This window comes from Nuphar pumila, chromosome 5 (genome assembly GCF_984573655.1).
Source record: "Nuphar pumila chromosome 5, dmNupPumi1.hap1.1, whole genome shotgun sequence".
Taxonomy (NCBI): Eukaryota; Viridiplantae; Streptophyta; class Magnoliopsida; order Nymphaeales; family Nymphaeaceae; genus Nuphar; species Nuphar pumila.
In genome coordinates this window covers 78,457,970-78,483,040 of record NC_143253.1, presented here as the reverse complement: position 1 = coordinate 78,483,040, position 25,071 = coordinate 78,457,970, and the positions used below count along the sequence as shown (strand labels likewise).

At 36.4% G+C, this 25,071-nt stretch overlaps 1 pseudogene; it reads right to left on the bottom strand.

The window, feature by feature from the left end:
* The window catches only part of LOC149837774 (putative sugar phosphate/phosphate translocator At3g17430), a 34,085-nt pseudogene extending 28,902 nt beyond the window's left edge, over positions 1-5,183 (bottom strand).
* Between the last annotated feature and the right edge of the window lie 19,888 nt (positions 5,184-25,071).

The window sequence follows — 25,071 nt, the reverse complement described above, 5'->3', positions numbered from 1 at the left end:
GAACTCCCAAGGCATTTGTCATCGTCCCATCTTGCATTCAGCATAGCAGCCACTTGCTGCATAGCTGCAAAACCTCATCTGCACCCTTCCAATTATCTTCACATGCCACCTCCTTATAGCATATTCCCATAACACCCGATGCACTTTTGTTTACCTGTAGCTTCCAACATCCCTCATCTTCCCCTGCATCTCACTGCCTATGCACAACTACCATCTTCCTTCCCTTCACACTGCATACTACCTGCATGTTTGCCACCATTTCTACATCAAATCCTTTTGTGCCTTCTTCAATGCCAAACCCAGTTCCCCACATTCACAATACTTCATCATCACATCTTAATTGATCTTTTCACTTTCAACCCACTTACTCATTTGCACCACTCATCACAACATTCACTAAAAGCATATGTGTTTTTCATGTAGTTTCCCCTCACTAGCATATAGACATCATCGTATGCACTTTAGGTTCAATACGAACTCTTGGTTTTGTTTTATATTTTGTATCTATGTCGTATGCCAACCCTGGTTTGAAGAAAAATATGTGAAAAGTGTCATTTTCTTTCTTAGCTTAGAAATTATAATTTCAATTTCAAAGATGTAATATCTAGATATTAATGAGAATTTTACATTTCCAGTCTTAGAATAGAATGTATGAGCATGCATTTTTATTTGTTACATATTATTTTCTTTTATTTTCAAAAATCCACAATGGTGAAACATGAATGACACATGCATCATTCTAATAAAAGATAATTAATCTTAAGCAAATGACCCACATTGATGGCCATAGTCAAAATGTGGACAATGCTTAGGATTTTTATCTTTTATGGAATAACATTGGATCCACACTGGGTCTCTTTCAAAAATCATCATATTTTTCTAAAATATTTTCTTCCTTTATCAGAGTTTAACTTGAAATTAACTTAAAATATATATCAATGACCATAGTCAGGATATATTGAGAGTTAATTTCATTTTAAACTCTATAAAGGCACCAAAATGTGTTTTATTCTTCATCTGAATTTAAATATAGATTATCTTATAATACATTTTATGACCATAGTCAGGAATGTATTATATCTTCAATCTAATTTCAATTTATTTAAAGAATGAAATATGTTTTTCAATATTCGATTTTCAAAATTCTTTTAATTCATTCATCATTTAGGATAGAATTACATCATATTTTTCAAAAGTATTTTAAGTTTTCTTCAAAAAAAAATCCAAGTGATTTTGAGATAAAATTTCATATATTTCCTCATTTCTCAAATCAATCTTCAATTCTTATTCAAATTTATCTTCCTATTCTCAATTCTATCTTATTTTTCAAAATTCAATATTCCAATTTCAAAGTTCAATTTCCAATTCAAATCAAATTTCAAAGTTCAATTCAACTTTGAAATTCCAAATTCATTTTCAGGATTCAATTTCAAATTCAATTCAATATTCCAGATTCAATTTCAAAGTTCAATTCAACTTTGAAATCCCAGATTCATCACCTGATTTCAAAAATTCAAGTTTTAAACCAAGTTTATTTTCTATTCTTCACTTCAAGTTCTCAAATCCCCAAGTTCTTTTGAAATCTTCCGAGTTTTTAATCTTCAAATCACTTTGAGATTAAGATTAGTGTTAAATTCAAGTTCATTTTTTCAAATTCAATCAAGATTTCTCAAATCCAACTCCACATTTTTGAATTCCACTTGGATTTCTCAAATCCACTTCCAAAATCAAATTCAATCTGGATTCCCAAATCCAAATCCATCTTCAAGATCTATCTAGATTTCTTGAATCCAATTCTAATTTTTTAAGTTTCATCTTGAATTCCAGATTTCAAATCCAATTCCATCTTGAATTCTGGATTTCAAAAATTCAATTCCATCTAAGATTCCAGATTTTAAATCTAATTCCATCTTGGATTCCGGATTTCAAATCCAATTCAATTCCATTTTTAAATCTCATTTGGATTTTAAGATTCCCATTTCAGTTCCTATTTCCAAAACTATTTTCAAATCTATTTCTTAAGTCTAAATTCAAATTTAATTCATGTTTTAGGTTCTAAATTCAAAAATTTCTTTTCAAAATCGATTCTTGTGAATCAAATTGAAATTCAAAGTCCATTTTGACTTTGAAACTTTATTTTTTTATCAAAATTCTATCTCAAGTTCCAAATCTCCTTTTCTTTTTTTTATTTCTTCAATTCAAAATCCATTTTCCAAACACTGATTATTCCAAGACTTGGAATTTCAAGTCTCTTTTTCCAGATCTATTTCAAGTTCTAAGTTAGATTCAAAATCTAACTTTTTCCAAGTCAATCTTTGTTATCATCGCAAAATTTTTCCCTTTCCTGCAGGAGAGAGGGGAAACAATCTTGCGAGTCAAACTTGACCAGAGTTTGAAAATTGTTTTTAAATACTCGTCTCCATTTTGAAAATAGCGGGAAAATTCATAGGATGGGGCTCGACCTATCGGTACGAGGTTCGACCGTTCCTTCCTCCTTTAACAGAGGTAATCGAACCAAGGATCAAATGTGTGCTTGACTTAGTTAAATCATCAAAATTGTGTTTTATCCTAAATGCACAAAGAATTAAGGCATGTGCTATGAAACTTGGTAAAATGTAGGTTGAAAATTATGATGCATGCTTAGAAAATGTTTTGGAGTTGGAAATATTTCTAAGGCAAAAGATGGAAATCAATTTCTCAGAAAAACTCTGATAAAAGGATTTGAAATCTCAAGAAAGTTTATAAAGGTTTAGGAAAATCATGAAGGAATGAGAATCCTGAGAAAATAGAAAGAATTCTTGAGAAAAGATAGATATTGAAAGGAAAAATGTTTGTCAGGAAAACTTCAATTGTGAGAATTTTCTTTGGAAAATGATTGAAGATTCATAGGAAAATTCTTTTGAAAAAGGAGAATCAAAATTCAGAAAATTGAAATTTTGAGAATCATAGTCTTGAAATATTTGAAAATAGGTTTTTAGTTTTGAAGATGCTAGAAAATTTCCTTTGAAGAGTAGAAAATAAGTTCTAGGAAAAGAATGTTTTCTAGGAAAAACATGAGAAACTTGGCTTGAGAAAATTCAACTTTGGAATTTTTTAGAGTCTCTTGAGGAATCGATTCCTTAGAATGGAATTTTCTTGAGAAAAGCATAAAAATGCGGATAATTTCATGATGCAGATGATTTGAATGGATGATTGCACCTTGATAAAGATATCCAAAAAAATTTTCTGAAAAATTGATTGGAAAAATGTGTACTAAACCAAAGTAAACTCTCTACATATGCCGACTGTGGCCATGAACATGTTTAGAATTTAATTGATTTAATTCACAATATTTTGTAAAATTGAAAATATGATGTGCTTCTGAAGATAGCCTAAGAGTGTAGGCTCAGTATGACTAGTAGAAAGATGCTGAATCTGGGTCTCGTCCATATTCCGACTAGGGCCGTAAATATGGACTCCACCGAGTTCATCAACTCCCTAAGAGTTGGTGCACGTGCCATTCATGTTTAGACACAGTGATTTTGAAATAAAATGCATGAATCACATAATCAGGATATAGCAGGAATTCAAACTATATGATATGCATCCTAATCTAAGCAATAAAAGTAAATATTATTCCAAATTTACATTTGATTGTTACATTGTTGAAAAAAAAAATGAAATAAAGAAAAAATCAAGAGAACTGGCGCCTTCCAGACTTTTCTGCAAATGAGAGTTGGTATAAGAAATGCATCTTATAGAAGAGAAATTGGAAATCTCATATTAATACTAACACACCTACGATTATGTGTAGATTACAATAGAAATGCACAATTTGATATCAAAAGCCTGAATGGATTGCACAAGAAAGTGCCTAAATGCCTATATGCAGCTATCAGTATAATATATATATGCAGGTATTATGATATACATCCTGATATGCTGTGAAAAACTCAAATGGTGGGTATTGTGCAGCATAGGAGATGATGGATGATATACAAATATACCAGTAAATATATCAATACAAAGGATGAAAGCATAGGCAATATTAACATGAGTGTGGCAAGTGACAAATGATATGGAATATAAGGTAAATATAAAGGATGATGATATAGTAGATGACATAAATAAAATACAGATGCTAAAGTACAAATGCAACCAGTGACATGAGATTTTAAGACAACTATGCTATTAATGACTAAAGGGGATGCCCATGAATGTATTGTACAGGAATAGGTCATGCTTCTAGTGATATGCAAAATGATAAACAGATCTTAGGATGATGTTACAGGAAATAAAACAAGTGATAAAAAAAAATGAAGTCGTGAGAGATCATGGTGAACGGATCAACGAACTGGTTTGGAAAACAGATGCAGGACATGTGCTATATGTGTTACCTAAATATAATAGGCTCAGGGGTTACTGATGGGTTAAAGCAACAGACCATTTATATACAAATAATTTTGTTAATATACAGTGAATCATGCCTATGTAGTGAATGAAATAATGGGTGATGGCATAGCCTATAATATTCAGGGCAGTAATTGTTGATTCTGGAAAGATGACTGTTGAGAGAACAATCAATATCCAATCCTTCAAAACACCAGCAACACGAATGGTAACAGCTCCAGTTCTTCCAATTACCACGAATATTGAGAAATTCAATGCTAAAGCACAGACAACATTCAAAAAGAAAAAAAAAAATCCAGAAGTTGAACTGGATTTATGAAACTTCCATTTCAGGCTTCTCCAACAAAGGCCAAGGCATAGACAGAAACAGGAAACTGCAAGGTGCTATGTAATACAAGCTGGTAATAGGATTCAGTGCCAAGCCCTTCTTCTGAAGGAAGACTTGAGTTAAGACAAGCCTAAGAACTTCTGCAAATATACCCGTCACCTGGTACACTCAATTTGTCAGTGCCACATATAACAACCATTAGGAAAGTTGCAACTGGCATAAGGGCTTTAAGCATTTGTATGAAGGCCACTGAAATATGCAGATAAGCAGTATTACCAAACCACAGGCTTGATGTAAAGAAAGCGCTGATAGGAATCACACAAGTTGCATATATTTCCAATGTCATATTGACAGGTTCAACAACCTTGGGAACAGGAACAAGAATGAATGCAACAGCACCAGAAAATCCCATGTGAATCATGGTAAGTGTTATAGGAAATGGAAAATTGAAATATTTTGGAGATAGAATCCATGATCAACATGCCTAATCTCTTCACAGACAACAGTGAATGTCTTTTTAGTAGTATTCTTAGCTAAACAACATCAAGTGCATTAAGCATCTAACAACTGGAGGCATCCCATTTTATTTCCCTGATGCCAGAATCCCGATGGCACGATCTCCTACCGAGCAAAGAGAGGTCTTGTACTACAACATGGCCATGAATATCGTCCCAAGTAAAGCAGCATTATTGCGAACGAATCAAACTCTGGATACAACACGATCTACCCTTGCCAACTTCTATGGTTCCAGAGAAGATGACATCGTGCCAGAGAGGACGTCGGTGAGGTCGGGGTGTGCTGGTGTAACTGATGATGAAATGAAAAAAGGAGATAACGACAATACATGATGGCTATTTAAAAAAGGGAAAAAATGACTAATGAGAATATAACACAGATAAAAGAAATCGGTTTCTGTAACTTGATTAATGAATTACCTCCAGCAAAATGATCTTTTTACATTTATCACCGTAGGCTTGAGCCGATTCTTAGGGAAAGTGATGTTATTGATAATAGTCAGCCAGTGACAGAGGTCTGAATTGACCTCTATTCAGCAAATCAGAGAGAATATTCAGACAATGGCGAGATTATGAGCAAGATAAGCAAATTGAAATCAAATGTCATCGAAAATCAAAAGTTAAATGTAAACATATAATCAGATGTTAGAACATGATCATTCCCTTGATATAGCAACTATAAGCCGAGGCTGCTATACTAGCAGTTCGGTATTACAGAGAATGCTTTCTATTAAATCAATGAAAAACAAAGAGGGGAGGATGGAGAAATCAGGGAAGGGAAGAAGAGTAAAAACAAAACAAAGGAGAGTAGAGAAAGAAAACTCACCATTAACTGATTGATAGAGGTGCTTCCTTCAGTGTTGGATCGAATCTCCAGAAAAAAGGAGGATCACGCTCTCTCTGGCTGTCCTTGATCGATCCGTCGAAGGATGATAGAAGGAGGAGAGAGTTTGGGGAAGGAAGAAAGACAAGAGGAAAAGCAGAGGGATTCGGGAGATTGAGAAAATCAGAGTCGTGGGTCTGTCTCCTGCTAGAAGGAAAGAAGAGAGACAATAAAAAGGGAATTCCAGAGATATCCCTCCGTAGGAGTCCAAATCGGGGCCTTTTAAAGATTTTGGAGGGAATACCTCTCCGCAGAATCCGAGCTTTTTTAAGCTCTTCAACTGGTTTTCAAAAGTGTTTGAAAATCTTAAAACCGAAGTTCAAAAAAAATTGAAAAACTCGCCGTTTTTAGAGGGGGACGACTTCTTTATCTGAAGAAAATTTGAGTTCATTTTTATCCAAAACTTAGGTAAAGTGAGGGTTTCACGGTGGCGCCATTTGGGGCTGAAAAAGTAAAAAAAAAAAATGAGTAACACGGGTTTTTCTTTTCTTTTCTTTTTTAAGGTGGTGCCACCTCAGCCGGATAAAAAAAAAACTTTTGAAATAAAATTTTATTTGCTTTTTCTCTGCATGGGCTCTAGTGAGGTGCCACCTAGGTGTGGGCCCACTGATTATTTTATAAAATAAATAAAACTGAAAATTAAAGAGAGGGTTTTATAAATTGGTGCCACCTCCGGGTGGGCCCTGTTTGAAAATAAGAGAAATACCTAAGAACTTGAGTGTGACGCCAATTCAAGGCAGGTCCCACATCATTTATTTAAAATAAAAAGCAAAATCAAAATAAATAAATTCTTTTTGGGATTTTTATAATAGTAGGTTAGTTAGAAAATACGAAATAAAATTTACAAAAATTTAGAAGGAAGATGGTCCTTCAGGGCAAAATATATATATAAAAAAAAAGAAATACAAAGATTTTTGTAAAGAAATTTAAAGTCTTTTTTTTTTAAGTTTGAAATAAAATGTTCTAAATTTAAAGGTGTGTGCCCTTCTTTCCAACTGACAAAATTTTAAAATCAATATCAAAACTATCCAGATTGTTTTCCTGAGAAAACTTTTGTAATTCGAAGTCTTGGGGGTTAAGATAAGGAAAACTGACAATTTTGAAAAACCCAGGGATTTGAAATCAATTTTGAAAGAGTTAAAATTCTAATCTGGATTGATAATTTTGAAAATCAGGATTTCTGGATCTCGAAATGACATGTTGTGCAGTGAAATGATATGAAATGCTCATGCGATGATAAGCAAAGACATGTCTCAAGAAATAACACTCTGAATCAGGAATTGGAAATTCTAGCTTCTTGTCAAGAGTAGGATTTTTAAAAATTTGCGATTTGGAGATGTTTCTGAGCCAAAATAGAAAAATTTTGAGATTTGAGAATTCATTTTGGACTTTCTGCATGGTCTTATTTTAGAAAATTATCATTTTGCTCTCCAGTAATCTCGAAGAACCAAAATATGATTATTGATGGAGATGTCAGGAAGGTGAGTGAAAATTTGGGGTGTTTACAGATGCCCCTCTTTACTACTAAGCCGACTTGTGGTCGAGCTTAGTGGCGAAGAAAAACACACCAAATTTGGGCTATATATATAAAAAAATGCCTCAGCTAGAAGGAACTGACTGGGCATAGAGATATTAGCCTGGTGAGGATGGTATATATGAAATGGAGAACGAAGAGGAATAGGTTCGCTCTGTGGTGGTAAAGTTCAGGTTTTTGTCCTTAACCTGGATGGGACAGAAAATGCTTTGCATGAGAAAAAATTTAGGTTTGACTCTTAATCTGATTGCAGAATGAAATATCTCCTCGAAATAAGACTCAGGTTTGTACCCTGATCCTGATTGGGCGGAAAATGAAATACCTCATCAAATGAGGTTCAGGTTTGTACCCTTATCCTGATTGGGCAGAAAATGAAATACCTCATCAAAGGAGGCTCAGGTTTGTACCCTTATCCTGATTGGGCGGAAAATGAAATACCTCATCAAAGGAGGCTCAGGTTTGTACCCTTATCCTGATTGGGCGGAAAATGAAATTCCTCATCAAATGAGGCTCAGGTTTGTACCCTTATCTTGATTGGGCAAAAAATGAATGGAATCCTCAAAAGAAGAGACTATGATGAAATCTTCGGATTTTGCACAATAAATCCAACAGAGGTTTTGCAAAAGGAAGGAAAATGGGGTCCCTAAAGCTTGAAAAGGGATTGATCTTTGGGCGTCTCATTTCTGAGACTAAAATCAGCTTTTAAATTGCCTTTTGCGAGAAAATGATTGGTGGTTCGACCTCGAACCGAAATTGAACTATCTATGGTAGGACAGTGGGGACACAGGGAAGTGTGCGAATCCGAGAGCTTGCACTCTCAAATTATAAAAAGAAGGGAAGGAATCCTGAAAACTCCCGTAATCAAATCCTAAAGAGGGATTGAAAATGGTGTCAGGATGTATCAAAAGCGAACATCAAGCTCTCACTTCACGCCAGGATAACTAGAAAATATTGTCAAAATGTTGAGAATTCTGTTGTTGATTCAAAGTATTTGAAAATGATGCACATTGTTGCAAAAATATTCCTTCTTTTCTACCTGAAGTATTACCTCCAAACGGGATTGACTTCATAGAATCAAGATTTGGAATCCAAATTGCTTGCAATTGACATTCTTCAAGGAAGCTATCAATTTCTTTGATATGGACAAGAAAGAGAGAATTTAATATTATGAAAGCGATTGATAAAAGAATATTGATAATAGAATTTCACAAAATTAAAGAAGATTCTTGGTAGATTTGGCAGTTTGATATCCTGGGAGCTTCTCTCATGATAATCTTCCTGCCCTATTTTGAGCTCTCTTGAGCTTCGGGGGAGTTTATTACATCATCCTTCATTATGGAAGATGTCTTGACTTTTTCTCTCTTTCTTTTTCTTCTCTTTCTCTTTTTTGGAAGGGCACGTCACAAACCCCTTCAACTTGAAGATGTTTCGATTCTTCTTTGCCTCCGGGATTATATTGATGGTATTGGCTCATTGGTTGGAGATCTCTAGATGATAGCGGAAATTAAATATCTTTTAGGGATTGTCGGGAGGTTCATCGCATTCGCCTTCATCTTGACAATGCTTTGGACTTTCTCTGGAAGGATCCGTCACAAACTCCTTTATCTCGGAGATGATCCAAAACTTCTTTGGCCCCGGGGATCTAACTCGCATAATTCATCTTCATCTTGACGACAATTGAGAGATCCCTTTTGCAGATATTTAATTGCAGCTTAGGTGATTTGAGGAGACAGGGCTTGGGTGAATTCTCTCTTTTTCTAGTGCTCAGGATATTTCCACTGCCTCATTTTTACAAGAATAGTCTTTAGAGATGTGCCATTGACTACGATCAATATCAATCATTTATGGCTTTGCAATAACATTGAATTTTCTTTGCTGGCCATATCGAGGATTTATCCTTCATCCTTTTGGTTGGCCAATAGAAAGAATTTGAATTTTCTAATCTTTCTTCTCAAAAACCTTGCTTTTTTTAAGTAATACTAAAGGTACATTGAGGTACAAATTTGTGCAATAAAGATTTTAAAATCAACAAGCAATTGATTGACAAATGGACAAAATGTTCTTGAAATCCTTGGTGAAAGAGAGCATTTGAGGTCTGGCTCAACACATCTGTGATTAAAATAATTCTCTCCTTTTCCCAAAGGAGAAGACTCAGGCTTAGCCCTTACCTGAATGGGAAATGGAGATTACTCCTCTCTTCCCTGAAGAGGAGGTGTTTGCAAAACAAACTTTCGAAGAGAAATTTGAGCTTTCGTCAAAGCTCCCTAACATTAGACTTCTCTTATGGAAAGGGGGCCGATAATAGTGAGGTCAGAAAATTGGCTCATGAAGGAACGATTCCATCACACTCTCCCTAAAAAGAGGGTCCTCCATGACAAAAATGGCCTAGCATGAAAATTGGGGGGGCCACAAGAAAAGCGAGTCTTCGTCGAGCCTCTCTATATAAAAAGGGTTCCTTGTGTGAAATAAAAAATTATTTTGCAAACGGTTCACAAAGATACGGGTCCCTTCAAACTCTCCCTGAATAGGGGCTAAGTGAACGAATTGGATAGCATGCGAGAAGAACGAGCTCCCTCGAACTCTCCCTATAAAAAAGGGTCTCTCGCAAGAGAAAATGATTGAAATTGGATATTGGGCCAATAGGCGGGATGAATCTGACGCAACGATCAAATCATGTACGACCATGATTGGCAAATGTGACCCGTAGGTCGAAAATGATTGAAATAGACATGGTAACCCGAAGGTTTGAAATTGGATGACCTAACAATCGAAATTTAGAATTGGTTGACCCAAAGGTTGAGCTTGTGTGACTCGAATGTCAAAATTGGATTGGAAATTGGAAATTGAGAGTATGAAAATTGGGCGACCAGGAGGTCAAAATTGAGAATTGGGTGACTCGAAGGTCAAAATTGGAAATTAGATGACCCGGAGGTCAATATTGGAAATTAGATTTTGATGAGAGGTTCGTACAAGAACTGAACCTAGAAGATCGACTGATATGATTGATGGGATACTAACATGGGGTTAGATTTTGGAAGAATACTAGTGTAAGCACTAGGTTTTACAAAGTGTACCAGTACGAGCATTGGATTTTGGAAATGTGCCAGTATGAGCACTGGGTTTTTGGAAAACATGCTAGTACGAACACTGAATTTTGAAATAGTACTAGTTCAAATCATGGATTTTGAAAATGTATGAGTTCAAGCACTAGATTTTGAAAATATACCAGTTCGAGCACCGGATTTTTGAAAATATACAAGTTTGAGCACTGGATTTTGAAAATGTACCAGTTCGAGCACTGGATTTTCGTTCAGTGCTAATGACTGTCTTGTAATTTTGAATAATAGTTGAGAATTGTGATGGGACTATTTGCTGAAATCTCAATACTGGCCAAATTGATATTAATGCAATTGAATGCAAATTGATGCACATGGATGCACAAGTGTGTAAAATGAGAGATTTGCTTATCCTGCCTGCATACAAAACAAAATTTTAAAATGCCCCAATATAACTGGGAAAGGAAAGTTTGATCCTTATTGAAGAAAATAGGAAGATTACAAAGGAAGAATAAATGCTTCAAGCATAGAACTTTTTCAAGTGTCGAGCATTAATGAGATCTGGTAATTCTACCCCATCGGCATTGATGAGCTGATATGAGTTGTGGGTAATGTTTCTTTAATGACATAGGAACCTTCCCAATTTGGTGACCATTTGCCGCCAGGATGATGCTTGAGATATATTGTGGATCAAAGTACTAGATCATTGACTTTGAACCTCCTTTTGATGTCGGTCTTTGCGTACTATCTAGCTATTCTCAGGCAATAGGATTGAGCATGCTCTGTTGCTTTTAGCCTCCTCTCGTCGAGCAAGTCTAACTGTATTAATTGCTGCTGGTGGTATTGATCAAGAGGTAATTCTAGAAGTGATGCAAATTTCAAAGCGGGCTTCTGAACATGTAGAGGCAATACTACTTCAGTTCCATAGACCAGTTTTGATGGCGTAGCATTTGTTGGAGTGTGAATGGTAGTCCAGTAGGCCCATAGCGCGTCGTGGATCTTCTCATGCCAATCATGTCCTGTTTCCACAGTTCGCTCCAAGATACGAATTAAGATTTTATTGGTAGCTTCTGCCTGACCATTCCCTTGAGGATAGTATGGAGCGGAGACATGATGATGGATTTTGAACTTTGAGCAGAAGGTCTTCATTCTTTCATTCTTGAAATGACTGCCATTATCTGACACGATATCATGCGGTATGCCAAAACGGCAAAGGATGCTTTTGTGAATGAAAGAGACCACGTGTCGGCCTTCTACTGTGTGGAGAGTGATAGCTTCTACCCACTTGGTGAAATATTTTGTTGCGGCCAGAAAGTATTTGTGGCCATTTGAAGCAGAGGGAGTGATGGGACCTACAACATCAAAGGCCCACATAGAGAACGGTCATGGAGCGACAACAGATTGCAAATATGTTGTCGGTGTATGAATAGAAGGTGCATGTATCTGACATTGGACACACTTCTTCATAAAATGGTAACAGTCTTGCTGCATAGTCTTCCAATAGTAACTTGCTTAGATGATTTGTTTGACAAGGGTTTGGTAGCCGACGTGGCCACCACAAATGCCTTTGTGTGCTTCCCACACGACTTCTTTGGCTTCATCTTCATCTAAGCATCTGAAATACTCAGAACTAAATCTGTGACGATAGAGGATGTTTGTCAGAATGAAATATCGGGTAGACATGCGCTGAATTGCTCGTTGCTCTTTCTTTGAGAGTTTTGAAAGAAATTCACCAGTTTCTATGAAGTTTTTGATATTATAATATCAAGGCTTCTTCTTTTGCTCAGCCTGGTTTATTTGTTCAGTTGGAAGGAAGGCAGGTTGGTCGAGTTTGCCGATTTCAAAAGAGCGACAAGATTCTCCATTTTTGAATGCCATAATGGAGCCTGCTGGCTAGCCTATCAGCCACTTGATTAAAATCTCTCTTGATATAAAAGAGCTAAAATTCTTCAAACTTGTTGACAAGAGCTAAGACGATCTTCTGATAAAGAAGTAGCTTTTGATCTTTGACTTGACATTCGGCCTGAACTTGATTGACAACTAGAAGCGAGTCGCCATAGGCATGCACTCTTTTGACATCGAAGTCTAGTAGAATCTTTAGACCTTGAATTAGAGCTTCATACTCAACCATGTTGTGGGTGCATGGGAAATCGAGCTTAAGAGAAAAGGGAATCATCTCCTTCTCAGGAGTGATTAATAAAATCCCAATGCCTATTTCTGCCATGTTCTTGGAACCATCGAAAAATGAATTCCAAACTGGAGATTGTTGAATATTGCATATGTGCTCGTCAGGAAAATCATCTTCGGCTTTTACTTCTTCTGCTAAAGGAAAGTCTGCCAATTGATCTGCAATTGCTTGGCCTTTTATTGATTGCTGTGAGACATATTCTAAGTCATACTACATCAGTAAGACTTGCCATTTGGCGATCCGTTCCCAGAGAAAAGGTTATTCTAGCATGTACTTGAGAGGATTGAGTTTGGACAAGATTTTGACTTCAGATGCTAGCAGATAGTGTCTTAATTTCTGACACATCCATACCAGAGCTAGGCAGGTCTTCTCTATTTGAGAGTACTTCTTTTCATAGTCTATGAAAGTCTTACTCACATAATAAATGGTGTGCTCTATCAAGTTGCCTTCTTTATATTGTGCCAAGAATCCGCCACATGCGACTTGATTGACTGATATTATAACAGCAGAGGTTTCTCTAATTCTGGCGGCTTTAAGATAGGAGGATTGAGAAAATATTTCTTGATTCAATCGAACGATTGTTGACATTCTGGTCCCCATTCAAACTTCACTCCTTTTCTGAGTAAGTGATTGAAAGGCTCGCATTTCATTACCAAGTTGGAAATAAATCGCCGAATTGATTGCATGCGTCCCTGAAGGCTGCATAATTCTTTGAGATTAGTTGGGGGTGGCATATCAATGACAACCTTTTCTTTGGCTGGGTTAACTTCAATTCCCTTTTCGCTAACCAGAAAACCCAACACTTTGCCTGATTCGACTCCAAAAATACACTTTTGAGGGTTAAGTCTTAACTTATAAAGAATGAGTTGCTTAAAAACTTGATCAAGGGCTTCAATGTGATCCTCTTCCTCTTTGGATTTCACAATGATATCGTCAACATATGCATCCATGATTTTCCACATGTGATCATGAAAAATAACAGCCATTGCTTGTTGATACGTTGCTCCAGCGTTCTTGAGCCCAAATGGCATGACTGTATAGCAGAAAGTACCCCAAGGTGTAGTGAAGAAAGTTTTTTATTGGTCTCGGGTGGCTAACTTAATTTGATTGTAGCCAGAATATCCATCCATAAAAGAGAACATGGCATGTTCTGCAGTACTGTCGATTGGAAGATCAATACTTGGAAGTGGATAATCATCCTTCGGAGTTGCTTTGTGGAGATCTCTGAAGTCTTTGCAAATCCTCACTTTGCCACTTTTCTTTAGAACAATGACAATATTGGCTAACCAAACTGGGTAATCAATAGTTCGAATGAATCCTGCTTTGAGCAAATCTTCAAGCCCTTCTTTGACTTGTTGTTCTATTCTGGGATCCATTTTCCTCAGTTTCTGCTTGACTGGCTTAGCACCTGGATTTAAAATGAGGCAGTGTTCGACTAATTTTGGGTCTAAACCTGGAATATCTTCATATGTCCATGCAAACACTTCTTCATGTTGCTTGAGAAAATTAGTGAGCCTTTCCTTCTCTTTCGGGCTCAGACTGGTTTCGATCTTGAGAATTTTGGGATTGTCTTTTGAACCGATATTGACATTCTCAGTCGGATCTTGTACTAGAGTAGATGGTTCGTCTTGCTTTTAAACTAAGGAGAACTCTGGCAATTCTTGAAGTGACTGATCGAATTCTGCATACTCACCTGACTGCTTTATAAATTTGCCATCTTTTGTGCTGGCTTTGACTTGATGAATTGTTGTCGATTTCTGGAAAGCCTTTGGATTGAGAACGAGTTTCTTGATTGTTTGGGAAGACATTCTGAAATTTGGAGAAGAAACTTGATTCAGGAAAAATCGCCCATCATAATACAAATAACATTTGAAAAGAATCATGCATAAAATGACATTGGAATTATAAAATGAGGAGATAGGGAAAGAAAATAGATGGCATCTAGATAGGCAAAGAAACTTCAAATTTTATTAATTTTGACTTTGATCAAAGACATTGATGGAATGAGACACTTATTTTGAAAAGAATAGAAAGGAAATACAAAAAACGGTTCTCAATGTGCCCCTTTAACAAAAACAATCTTCTTTTGTTGGCTTTCGCCAAAAAATCCTAGTCCTGCTCAGTGGGGACGATGCTTTTGAATCACTAGTTCGATGCAACCATCTTCGTTTTTTTCCAATCCTTTAAAGGGTTGATAACCATGCTTTAGAAGTAAATTGAATCTCTTTCTTGCTTTCATGAACTGCAGAAACAATGGATGATCTTTGATAGTGCTGTAGTCGAGTCGACCTCCAATCTTGAAGAATTTAGGCTCCACCGGGTCATGGCTACATTGTGCAGAGATGGTTCTGATGCCTAGAGTATTTCTAGACTTTCTCCGAGACTTATTTCTTCACTTTCTCTGATGCTGGAAATATCTGCTACAAAGGTTGGTCGAGGGATCATGGGCTGCGGGAGCCTTTCTTCTGGGTCTTCTCCCAATACCATTGTGATAATCCCACCTTTAGACAAGTTTATACACTGATGAAGAGTGGAAGGCACTGCATTTGTATTATGGATCCAAGGTCTTCCGAGAAGTATATTGTAAGTGGGTGGCACATTGGCCACATGAAAAAGGACGGAATGCACTGAATAGTTGATAAATATTTCTAGAAATATCTTGCCTTTGGCCATTTGGCCATGGTTGTTGAATCCATATATGGTGATAGGATCTGGAATGTATTCTTTCTCCTTGATGCCTAGTGCCTTTGCTGTCATTTCAAGACATATGTTGAGGCTACTGCCTCCATCAACCAATACATGGGGTGTTGTCATTCCTCTTGCTCGAACGACAATGTACAAGGCATTGTTATGAAAGGTGTGAGGCTTTGGAAGGTCCTCATCTGAGAAGGTGATTGGCGCATTTGTCATGGCTGAATTCACGATTTGTTTCATGTCTTCAGGCGTGGTACTGGGTTTGACTTTGATTTTCTGCAGTAATTCGTCCAGTACTTGTTGATGCTTGCAAGAACTTTTAGCTAAGTCCAAAATTGAAACATTGGACAAAGCAGTTAGTGGCTTTTGAGTTCCCTTTTCTGACATGGGCTTGATTAACTGACTAAGGAATTTCAGAATTCCTTTTACTTTCTTAAGGGATGACCTTATAGGTTCTTCAGATACTTTCAGCTTGCCAAATGCTGAAATTATATCCATCTTCTTAGTGTTTGGGGGTGCTTGTAGTAGCACTAACACTTGATGCTGAACTTGGAGATCTTGAAAGGAAGACGACTTGATGTGTTCTTGAGGTAGGAATGACTGTTTGGATATTACTGCTGTGGTGTGTGGAGGAAATGGCTGATTGAGAATGTCCATTTCTTCTTCTTCTTCTCCTCCCACCAAAAGATTCTTGTCAATGTAATCTTGCACAATATTCTTGAGAACGAAACAGTTCTCAGTGTTGTGTCCCACTGTCCTGTGAAACTTGCAGAATTGGTCTTTCCACTTCTTGTAAACACCCTAAATTTTCTTCATCCATTCTCAAATAACCCTCCTCGTGCAGTGCCAACCCTGGTAGGTCAGAGTAGGAGTCAAACCTCGAGTTTGTGTTAGAAAACTACCATTTTACCCACTTTTATTAAGAAAATTACCATTTTACCCCTAGGTCATCCCGGAGCCCAGTCAGTCAGATTCAACCAGGCTCATTGGTCAGTTCAAAACAGTTAAAATATCAGTCATTTCAAGCTCATCTGAGCTCATAGTGAGAAGGTCATTTTCATTTTTGACAATTCCTGCCAAAATGGGATCATTTCTTCATAAATGAGCTTATTTCTCAATTAAATTCAAGACAATTGCCTCTGAGTCAGTCATTCCTAGTCAATTCTACTCCCATGAGTCTAGCTTGAGCTCACCAGGAGTTCAAGTGCTCTGGTTTTAGTTCAAAATCATTTCCAAGTGTCTAGGAGTCCATTTTAGTCTGTTTCAGCTAGAATTGAGCTTAGTTCAGTCAGTTGAGCTAGTGTTTGAGCTTCGATTTTAGTTCATGTCAGTATTACTGATCTTTGTTCTAGCTCAAACCCAGCTCAGATTCGTAATTCACTTCACTCCAGTGACCATTCCGTACTATTTCTCTAAAAATGGCAGCTTTTCTTGAAAATTTAGTCGAAAAGGTCAGTTGAGTCAGTGTCTGGTCAGTTCATTTGAGTTCTGAAACTCTAAAACCCAGCTCATTTCAGCTCAAACCTTGATTTCCAGTGTCACTCTAACCCAATAGAGTCCAAAAACCATTTCTTGAACCATTTTGCAAATTTTATCAATTTTAACATCTTTTAAACTGGTACAATTGTCAATGGAGGTGTAAAATCCAAAATTCTTCATTCAGGGTCTGCATTTCGCACAACATTCCATACTATTTCTCAGCATTTCATATCATTTCTCAGCATTTCATAACATTTCATCACATTTCATTTCATTTTCGAAGTCCAGAACTCCAGTTTTATACATTTCAATCCAGATTGAGTTTTAAAAGTTTTCAGAAATCAATTTTAAACCCTGGGTTACTAAAATTGACATTTTTACCCCTCAGAGTCTAAACTTTGGAAATATTTTCTAGAGAAAAACAATTTAGATTTCTTTCAAAATCAAATTTTAAAATTCTACACTAGATTTGCTTCGCAATGGGGTATTGAATTTCAAATTCTGAGTTTATTCCAAAAACTACCAAAAACAACTCATTTTTGTCCGGGAATTTTTCTAAAAAGACTATTCTACCACTATGATTCTCAAAATGAATTTCAAATTTGGAAAGTGAGCCCACTCTGAAAACTCCTTCATTTTTATTTTAAAATAAAAAAAAAATTATCTTTTGCTTTCTTTCGTTCTTTTTTATTTTTGTTATTTTTTTTTTATTTTATATTTTTTTGTGAAAGGAGGTGGGACCCACAAGGGGGTCAACGAAGCCTCCAACCCCATTTCCTTCTTTCTTCTATCTTTTCTTTCCTTTTTCCTTTTCCCTTTTCCTTCCCCTTTCCTTTCTTTTTTTCCTTTTCTTTCCTTTCTTTCCTTCTTCCCTTCCCTCCCTTCCTTCCTTTTCCTATTCTCCAGCCATTCACGTAAAGGGGCTTCCTTTTTCATTTTATCATCTAAACCCTAAGTTGAGAATGAAAAAAACCTAAGTTTTCTTAAGGATCCAAAAAAGAAGAAAAAGACTCATAGGGTTGCACCATCTCTCTCTCTCTCTCACACACACACACACACACACACATTCTCTCTCTCTCTCCCTTGATTCCCCCTTAGCTCCATATTGCAGCCACACCTCCACCTTGAAGGTCCAGCACCACTCCAATGCCTTGCAGCAAGATCCACACCTCCATCTTGTTGCAGCCAGCTCCCAACCCTTCTTGGTCATTGCTCCAACATCTCCAGGCCACCATTCACAGCATAGCTGAAGCAGCCACCATTGCTCCAGCTTTGCCGCGGTGACAGCCATCTCCACCACTGCAGCAAGTCCTCTTTTCTTGGCGCCATCTCTAATTGGTTCCAGCATTATCTCCAACCTACCAAGCCAAGGTCATAAGCTCTCTCCTTTTTTTTTTAGGTTTTACATGAACCTAGGGATATACGGATGAGGTCGTCCATCCGTTCAATGGATGAAGCCCCTCATTCCAAATAGCTAAAACAAATTTCAAGCATGCCTCTCCAATTTTTTTTTTTGTTTTCTTATTTTCTATCATATAACTTTCATGTTTTAGACAACATGTTTAGTTTGTTTTTCATTCATTTAGTTATCTTTTTGAAAGTTTCATTGATAGTTTGTAAATTTAAATCCATGCGTGTAGTCTAATTATAATTTCATGAATATATTTTCGTTCAAAAATCCAAAAGAAAATTGTGATATCTTTAGTTGTACGTATTTGCTTTCTTGCCAAAAATTTGAGGCAATTTGGGTTTCGGAACCCCTTCTAGCAAATCCAATCTTAAACTGAGATTTCTGTTCTCCAGAAACTCCAAATTCAGTTTTAGCAGACAAGAACCTATGAGATCTTCTAGATGGGAGATCAGAACCTTCCCTTAAAAATTACAGTAGACTCACGGCAAAATCTACTAATTATTTGGAAATTTTGAGATCTTTACAAACAGATTGGCCTCTTTCAAAAATCGATTTTTTTAGACCCCTGAGAAAACCTTGATTTTTCCTTGTCAGGGTATAGACAGAATCTAACGTGTTGTGTCTGCTCAACACGTAGCTCGAATGCAAAAACTTTCAACACGAAAGTTGTTCCTAACCTTTTTTCTGTCATTTTCCAAAATTTGGGGATTTTTGGGATTATTTCAGTATTTTTTCATGAATTATCTTTTCTGTCTGACAGATTCCAATATCCAAAAATTCCAGAGATTTGGGTCTCTGATAACAGTGTGCCTATTTCCAATACATAAGCCGAATCCCAATGATGTAAAAATATGAAATTTGCCTCTGTCTATCAGGGATATTTTCCCATAATTCCAGCCATTTCCCATCTGTATGCTATTTTTATCATATTTTCTCCCGAAACCTATCTGTTTGCCCTAAATCCTAAAGTCGCCGGATTCCGATCCGACTTGTCGGAGCCGTACAACTCCGACCATAGGTCAAAACCAGAAGGTGTAAAAGGAAACAATCTTTGACTAACTGTCTTCTATCACCCCATAAAACTTAGGAAATTTTTATGGAAGTTTGATATCCGAAATCCCATTTAGATTCAACATTTTAGGCAAAATTCTGATTTTTTAGGATTTTTAGCTATTTTCCATATTAAGAAAATATGAAAAAAACTAGATTTTCAAGCTTCATTATGTTTTTAGGGCTAGTATAGGTTCTTATGCCAAATTTGGATCAATTCCAAGTTCATTTGATTTCTATGTTAGTTTATTTTTAAATTCAGAAGCAAAAATCAGGCCAAAATCAAGTTAAATTCGATATTTTATGATATTCTCGCCATTTTAGGGTTTTTATTATATAAATAAGCATGTCATGTCATATTAGGGTTAATTTCAATCTCATTTGCATTTCAATTTTCCATTTTTGCAAAATTTATTTCAGAAAACCCTGGTTTCAAGGCCATAGTCTTGTTATCAGGGGCATTTTGGTCATTTTGACCATAATTTCAAAATTTCAATCTTTAATTCTAAATTTTCATGAATATCATCATATTTCATCATATTATGTTTGATTTATTACAGTTGATTTTCAAATTTCCAAAATTTACAAAATTTCTTTCAGAAAACCTTGATTTCAAGGTCATGAGGGGCATTTCAGTCATTTTGATCCCAATTTCGAATTTCCATGCTTATTTTTGAAATTTATTCATTATTTATCATTTTTATATCAAAGGTAGTATGATTCTGGGTTTATATCTGAATAATATCTGATAATTTCTAATATTTTTGGATAAATTCAGAAAAACCTATATTTCTGTGCTAACATTGTTTTCTAGTTTTGCAGGAACATTCAAGAGGACGACTTAGCCATTTTATTTATTTGTTTTATTCAATTCAATGTAAAAAGCAATGTAATATTTGGAATAAGAGTTACTTTTTCAGCTTATAATAGGACTGCATTGCATATAGTTTAATTTCAGCAAAATTTTAATATCTGAATGTATCATTCATGCACATTTTTCCAAATTCACTATGGTTGACACGAATGGCATGTGTACAAACTCTTATGGAGTTTATAAACTCGGTGGGATTCATATTTATGGCCATAGTCGGAATACGAAGAAAACCAAGATTTATGATCTTCGTATTAGCCACATTCAGCCAACACTCTTAGGCTAACTTCAAAAATGCACTGTATTTCTCAAAAACTCAAAAAGGTTTTCCCAACTCCTCAATGAAATCCCCTTTCAAATTCATTTAATTTGCATCATTTTCAAAATCGTTTCTTAATTCCATTTCAAAAAAATCAGTTTTCTAAAAAATTTCCAAGTTTTTCTCAGGATTTGATTTTCTCAGAATCCTAAGTTTTCACATGAAACTTTAAAGTATTTCCCAAGTTCAAATCAAGATTTTCCAATGTTTTAAAATTCTCAAATTTCAAAATCCCAAGTTTTTAGAAATCAATTTTCTCAAAGATTTAATTTTCCTGAGAATCCAATTTCCATTTCAAAATCATTTTCCAATGAGCTTTCTTCATTTTCTCAGAATTCTCAAATCCATTTCCTCAGAAAAGAAATCAAAATCTCAAAATCGATTTTCCCAAAGTCCAAGTTTTCATGAGTATTCATTTTCCCATGCAAATTTCTGATTTCCAATGAACTTCAATGATTTTCCCAGGAATTCTATTTTCAAGTACTTTTCCAATCATTTTTCCAAGCATATTTCAACTTTCCAAGCAAACATAATCCTTTCAAAACTTGCATCTTTTCAAAATTCCATAGCACATGCCTGATTCTTCGTGCATTCTAGGAAAATAGAGCATAATTTAGATAATTTAACTTAGTCAAAGCGCACATTTGATCCTTGGTTGAATTACCCTTGGTAAAGGCGCCAGGAATGGTTGAACCTCGTAACGACAGGCGGATTCCATTCCACGGAATTTTCCTGCAAATTTTCAAAACGGAGGTGAGTAATTTTCAAAACCATTTTCAAAACTTTGGTAGAGTTTGACTCGCATAATCATTTCTTCTCACTCTCGCAGAGGGAGGGAGGAAAAAGTTTTGTGATGATAACAGGTTTGGCGACCGAGATGGGACCTGTCTTCGCTTGATCAATTATGTGCTTTGACTTAGCTAATTATCAAAATCGTGCTCTATGAACTGTGAGCTTCATTTTCTGATATCATGCGAACCTAGGAGCCTAGACTTGAACCTAGCTGACATGGACTGCATGTAGACTAGTCATGGTTTGGTAAGACCATATTGAGGAGAATTATTCATGCTCACTTAGACTTAGGTCTGAAATACAACACTCCACAATCTAGGACTTGTATGAAAATAATGTTTGCTTCTTCAAAATTTTCAAAATTCTATCTCTTTAGGACCCTCTGTTTGCTTGCATGTGCTCATGTTTTCAAAAACCACCCCACCTATCTCTACCCGGTCTTCACGTTGCTGGGCTCTCTTCCAGAACCATAGTTCGGGACAAAGCCTCACCACTGGGCCACTTATTTGGGCTAACGCCCCCCTGCCACGTACCAAGGGCCATAGTCCAACGTATATCGACAGATGCTCAAGCATGTTGGGAAAATACAAGCCTAGAACCAGAGATGAATTTCTATGCCACGTACTTCGAGTCTCGGCTCGAGTATATCGGCATAACTGGATTGGACACATATGATCTGAGCCTAGAGTCAGGATTAGGGTCGTAAAGCTCTTTCAAAATTGATGCAGTTAGAGTTAGCTTCTTAGGGAATGTTGTATGTGCATAATTGTTTGTGATTGAATGTATGATATTCATTTCCATCTTATTTTCCCATATTTTTTCCAGTTTTTCCAAAATACTGGACAATTTTTCAAAATACTTCATTTTCCATCTTTTGTGAAATATCTCCTTTTTCTAAAAACCCTGGACGATTTTTTCAAATTATCCACTTTTCTTCAAAACTTCAGGTTATTTTTCATTCTTTCATTCCTCTGGACTTCGAATTTTCAGCATTTCACTTTATCCTGCCTGCAATTTTCAAAATTCTTGTATTTTTCCAAAAGTCTAATTTCAATCTTCCTATCTTTCAGTCCAATGAAATTCAGTCAGCTCAACTCTGTCTTTCCTGAGGGTCACATCTCCTATGAGGTGCGACAAAGTCTTCCTAAGCATCAAGCTTTTAGCACCGGACCCTTCTTTCTTCGGTGGTACTATACTTGATTCAAGAACTTGTCTCGTATGTTATCGGACCACTTGAGCGATTGCGGGTTGAAACTGGCATCCGCAGTGGGAAAGTTGACAGTTAACGGCAATCTGATCCATGCACTAGCAGAGCGGTGAAATCCGTGCACTTGCACATTCTGGTTCCCGTAGGGCGAGATGACCCTGTTGATGGATGAATTTTCAAAGATCATGGGACTGCCAGAGCTCGCTGGTCAACCTGAAGATCCATTGGAGCAACAATTTTTTATCAATGTCAAGGGTCTGGACCCTAAAGATGCTTTAGCTCGCATGAAAGAGCATAAGTCTTGGCCACTGATTGAGGAAAATGGAAATGAATATGTGAAACTGATCAAGATCTACCGATAGTATGGGGCATTTGCAAAAGTCAGCTTATTATCCAGAACAACTCAAGAAAGAATTCAGTATGCGATGGTCGTATGCACTGAAGGGATCGCTTTCTTCCTAGATATACATATGTGTATGGAAAACAGTTCAAGCTACTTGGCCCATTTTTCTGTACCTACTACTATCCAGAGTGATGCGTCAGGCAATTTTCTTAGAGACAAAAGCGCGTAGAAGCTTGGCTACTATCATGGGTTATGCTAGAATTCGACCTTGCATCAACGCAGTGGTCCGGAACATTCCATTTTGCATGATATGGCTGAGATTCTTTGGTCACTCTCACTCTTTTGGTCAGTCCTCGTGTCTCTACTGACCGTTAAGAGTGATGGCAGACTGTCTATATGCCCCCTCTTTCTGAAGTCTACTATTGATGCAATCAAATTTTTCCTTCAATAAAAGAATCCTTCAATTTTCATGGTTTGACGACCTCGCCTAGGTGACAAGGCATATTTGCAGTTGTTCATTCTCCTTGCAAAGAATGACAACACAATTGTCATGACTCCAGCGGTGACCCAATCCCTAGTAATGGGATGTTCTTCCAATTATCTATCAAATTCTCATCAAATATTTTTCTTATATTAATTTCTATCTTAAATCTTCATCATCAAAATTTAATCATCCATCACATTTGGTAGAGAATATCGGTATTCCCAAGTGGTCCAGATCAGATAAGAAGACGCTACTATATCAAGTGCACCAGTGATTTTTAAAGCATCAAGTAAAAAGAGATGAATTCTCCAAGAACTGTTAGAAGACAGAGTCCGAATGATAGGGATGACATTGATCATGCTGCATATCAGATGTTTAAGAAAATGATGATTAGGATGATGTCTGAGCAAGCTGAAGACAGTCTCAGAAAGGCTCCCATCAAGGAGAAGACATCTATCTCCTTCTCTCAGAATATCACTCGTAAGAGTAACGAGTGATTTGGCATGTGTCTTCCCGATATTTTATTCTCGCCGATGTCCTCTATCATCGTGGATTCAGTTCTAAATATTCCAGATGACTAGACAAAGATGAAGCCAAAGAATTCATGCGGGAAGTACACTAAGGCATTTGCGGTGGTCACGTCGGCTACCAAACTCTTATCAAGCAAATCATCTGGGCAGGATATTATTGGAAGACTATACAACAAGATTGCTATCATTTTGTGAAGAAGTGTGCTTTATGCCAGATACATGTACCTTCTATTCATACATCAACAACATATTTGCAAACTGCCATCTCTCCATGGCTATTTTTTATGTGGGCCTTTGATGTTGTAGGCCCCATCACTCCTTCTGCTTCAAACGACTACAAATATTTTCTTGCCACAATAGAATATTTCACTAAATAGGTCGAAGCCATCAGTTTGTGTACAGTAGAAGTGTAAACACCCCAAATTTTCACTCTATTCTAGTACTTACATTTCATGTGTCATTGCATATCATTGCATCCATTCGGCATACCATTTCATTGCATTGCATAGCATTACATGTCATCACTTCTCATTTTCGAGATTCAGCACTCTTGTTTTCAAAATATTTAATCCAGATTTGAGTTTTAAAACTTTTTCTTTCGAAATTAATTTCAAAACCTGGGTTTTTATTCAACATTCTGTCATTTTCCAACCCCAGGACTGTATATTTTGAAATATTTTCTCAGAAAACAATCTGGATTTTCAATTCTCAGATGAGACCCATTTGGGTGGTGTCGCTTCTAGATTCCTTTACTTGTCAAAAATCTCTAAAAGTTTCAGAGTCCTAGTTGGATCAGAACTCTTTTTCCAGAGTCCAGTCGGATCAGAACTCTAATTTTCACTACCTTTTTACCTGTTTTTGAAGAAAACCTTTTAAAATCTTCTGTTTTGGCCAAAATCTTAGAGTCCTAGTTGGATCAGGACTCTTCCTCAAGAGTCCAGTCGGATAAGGACTCTTCTTCAGAGTTTTAATCGGATTAGAACTCTAATCTTTTACAA